This window comes from Aedes aegypti, chromosome 2, assembly GCF_002204515.2.
Source record: "Aedes aegypti strain LVP_AGWG chromosome 2, AaegL5.0 Primary Assembly, whole genome shotgun sequence".
NCBI classification, from domain to species: domain Eukaryota; kingdom Metazoa; phylum Arthropoda; class Insecta; order Diptera; family Culicidae; genus Aedes; species Aedes aegypti.
This window is the reverse complement of record NC_035108.1, coordinates 264,929,063-264,933,501: the sequence shown is the minus strand read 5'-3', so window position 1 is coordinate 264,933,501 and position 4,439 is coordinate 264,929,063.

Below are 4,439 nucleotides of genomic sequence, written 5' to 3'. Positions count from 1 at the left end.
GACGTTTTCCTTCGTGTGGGACCGAACGTGTACCGGTTCGGGATGGCACAAACGTATATGTGTTTTCCTCGCGTAGTAGGTTGCTCAATGAAAGCGTTCGGTATCACCCGTCAGTAGAAGGCAATACTGTATACTAGAGGTTTAAACCGGTTAGATGGTATAGTTGAAGTAAATGTACAAAAATAAGTTGAAAAGCTTTCTTTAAGACTGATTTTTTTTTCCTACAATGGAATGCTTCATAAATAAGGAACCTTTTTTTCAATGAATCTTACCTTTTCAGCGATTACGGAGATGAACCAGCCATAGGGCTGAAAATCTCCTTAATAAAGATAATAATAATAATAACATTTTCAGCGAACCTAACCTAAATATATAAGGAATTTATCGGGAAAATAGAAGGTAGCAACGATTTTTGTCTAAAATGTTTAATAATTTCATTCGACATTTGTTCCAATGTTTCAATAAAGGATATTCCAAGTAACTCATTAGTACTATACCTGAGAGGGAGCTTCAGGATCATTTTCAAAATTTTGTTTAGAATCCTCTGCAAAACTTTCTTCCTGGCATTACAACAGCTAGTCCATATTGGTATAGAAATTTGTTTGAAGTTCAATAGCTTGTTCTAAAGAAAAAGTTTCGATTTTCTGTTAAAAAATAGATACAGACATTTTATATATTTAGCTTGAATGTCCTCAATGCGATTTTTGACAGTTTAAATTGTATTTAGCATGAGCCCAAAATACTTAACTTAATCTGACCAATTTATTGGAACCCCTCTCATCGTGACACAGAGCTTTTGGCTTATGTGAGAATACTATTAATTGGTTTTGGAAGCAATAGGAAAATTCTTCCATTTTTAAAAGTATGAAGAAAAAATATTCAAACTTTTTTACAATCAGCTACAGATGTCACGCTGGCTTCGTCCTTTGGTGGAGAGGCCTGTGTCTTTCGCAAACAAAGATTTTTGATTTCCCTGAGGTGACTCAAGTAAGTCAGATGTGAAAATATTGTATATTATTGGCCTAAAAATGCAGCTCTTTCAGACTTGAAATTCTGATTATTAACCTGAAGTATACGATTTAACAGCATTGAAGATTTTTTAAATTTAGAATCAAGCCTTCATATCAAACACTGTCGAATGCTTTTTATGTGTCTAGAAGGGAAAAACCAGTAGAAAAGCCATCAATTTTGTTGGAAAGACTTAAATCTGGTACACGTGGGTGGTAAATGACTGGACAATGCGTACCATTGGTACTTCGCGTACCTGCAGGTATAAAATAAACCCCATTTGTGGTCCTTAGCTTATTGTCCAGTAACTCCTATCCCTACCTCCCCGTGGTGCCGCCTGGGGTACGAGTATCCGTCAGGAAGATCGGGTAACCAACCCTGGTGGGACCTTGGTCGTATGCTGATAGGGAAGGGGGGCTCCTCTCTTCTGAGGGTGTAGCTTATCAGAGCGTCTGTTCTCCATGTTAGGAGCGACTCAAAACAGCGTCTGTTCTCCATGTTAGGAACGGCTGATCATCGTCCTAGTGCCAGCGTGGGACTTTAAACAGTGCTGTGCACGATGATCCTCCGGCGAGACAGGGGGATGGTGCAGGTCTTACAAGCCAGCCGAAAAAATAAGGACAGGAAGCATACAATGTAAATTCGCACCGGAACAATCGGCATAGACCCAGGCATCGAAAACGGACTAACGATTGGAAACTCGGATCATGGATTTGTAAGTCTCTCAATTTCTTGGGATGTACCCGCATTCTTTCCGAATTATTGAGGGTTCGCAAGTTCGACATCGTAGCGCTGCAGGAGGTTTGCTGGAAAGGGTCGACGGTACACGGGTAGAAATCAGAATCCAAAATCATGATAATGCACCCGGATAGTGTGTTTTCATCTTATAAAAATACACCATGATTTGGGCTCACGATATCATGAATCAGATTGTCGTAACGCGATACAAGTTGCAGCTGAGTGCTCGAAATCATGCATCGTATGCTCGAAAATCATGATTCGCGCATCTGTTTCGGATCTATTTATATTTCTGTCAGTTAACCCGATAAAATGAAAACAAAAAAAATAAAATCTGCTAGAGCAAGATTCGATCCAAGAACCTTCAGATTGAGCGCCACGTACTTTACCACAGTAACAATCAATCGTGATGAATGATGGGTGATCGATGCGAATGAATTGAAGCAAAGTGCACCGCTTTGTGTTGTCGCTCTGGATGTTACGTTTATGAAGAATCATGATTATGACTCCAGAAACCATGATTTGTCGTCCTGATATCACGACCTACCCAATTTATGAATTTCATGACTTGTAAATCATGGTATGGGAATCAGATTTTTATCCGTGTACATACGTATAGGGATGGTTATACCATCTACCAGAGCTGCGGCAACAGACATGAGCTGGGCACGATTGTGCTACTTTTCCCCGAATGTCGTTTCCCCGAATGTCGGTTCCCCGAACGCCAGTTCCCCGAATGACCCATTTCCCCGAATGCCATTTCCCCGAATGATCCGTTTCCCCGAAAAGTGTAGCAGTTCAAATAGGTGCTATACTAGTTTTCAGTGGCTGGATGGCGAATTAGAAAGAACGATAAGCAATCAAAAGAAGGAGGTATTTAGTCATTCTCGACTATACACATGTTGCCAAAAATGCTGAGGATGGTAAAACTCGTAAGAACCGCTAATCAAATAAAGAAGGGAGCATATCTATGACCAGTACGTTCACCCCCAGAGATGTATAAAGCTATGACAAATATGAGTGCCAAAAACTTTTCGGGGAAGTGGGCTGTTCGGGGAAACGGGATATTCGGGTAACTGGCATTCGGGGAACTGGCGTTCGGGGAAACAACATTCGGGGAACCGACATTCGGGGAAAAGTAGCACAACCGCTGGGCACAGCTTTTATCGTGATGGGCGAAATGTAGAGGCGCGTGATTGGGTGGTGGCCAATCGACAACAGAATGTGCAAGTTGAGGATCAAAGGCCGTTTCTTCAATATTAGCATAATCAGCGTGCACAGCCCTCACCTAGCAAGTGACGATGACGATAATGACGCTTTCTATGCGTAGCTGCAACGTGAATACGACGGCTGCCCAAGCCATGATGTCAAAATCGTTAGTTCAGCGCTCACCAGCTTACGAACGAAAACGGCCTTAGACTGATTGATTTCGCCACCTCCAAAAACATGGCCATACGTAGTACCAACTTCCAGCACAGCCTCCCGTATCGGTACACCTGGAGATCATCCCAACAGACATATCGCGGCGCAAACATCGATTCGGACCACTACCTTGTGACGGTTAAAGTGCGCCAACGACTCTCCGTTGTGAACAACATTCGGTACCGACGCCCGCCACGGTACAATCTGGAACGACTCAAGCTACCCGAAGTCGCAACTGAATACGCGCAAAGCCTTGCCGGAAGAGGGAGTGCTCACCGAAGCCCCTCTTGAGGACTGCTGGAGTAGTCTCAAAGCAGCCATTAACAACGCTGCGGGAGGTGCCATTGGGGTCGTGGAATGCAGCGAGGGCGATGATGCTGCAGCAAGGCATCCGTCAAAACGTGGAACGATACAAACAGAAGCGAAGACAGCAAACCCATCTATTCCGGGATAAAAAGCAACGCCTGGAAGAGTTGGAGTGCGAAGAGATGGAGTAGCTATATCGTTCTCAAGAAACACGTAAGTTCTACAAAAAACTCAATGCATCCCGCAAAGGCTTTGTGCCGCGAGACGAAATGTACCGGGATAAGGATGGAGGTATCTTGACGGACGAACGTGAGGTGATCGAAAGGTGGAAGCAGCACTACGATGAACACCTAAACGGCGCAGAGGAGGAAGATCAGCACAGCAGGAGGAATGGCTTCATCAGTACGGCGGATGAGGGAGATGTGCCAACTTCCACAATTGGTGAAGTTAGGGATGGTATCAAACAGCTCAAGAACAACAAAGCAGCTGGAAAGGATGGTATTGAAACGGAACTTATTAAAATGGGCCCGAACAAGTTGGCCACTTGTCTGCACCGATTGGTAGCCAGGATCTGGGATACAGAACAGCTACCGGAGGAGTGGAAGGAAGGAATAATATACCCAGTATACAAAAATGGTGACAAGTTAGAATGTGAGAACTCTCGGGCGATCACCATTCTTAACGCAGCCTATAAAGTGCTTTCCCAGATCATCTTTCGCCGTCTATCCCCACAGGCAAGCAGATTTGTGGGAAGTTATCAAGCCGGTTTTGTGGACGGGCGATCAACGACAGACCAAATCTTTATGTTGCGGCAGATCCTCCAAAAGTGTCGCGAATATCAAGTCCCTACGCACCACCTATTCATCGATTTCAAAGCGGCCTATGATATCATCGACCGCGAAGAGCTATGGAATATTATGGACGAGAATTGTTTTACCGGGAAACTGACTAGACTGATCAAAACA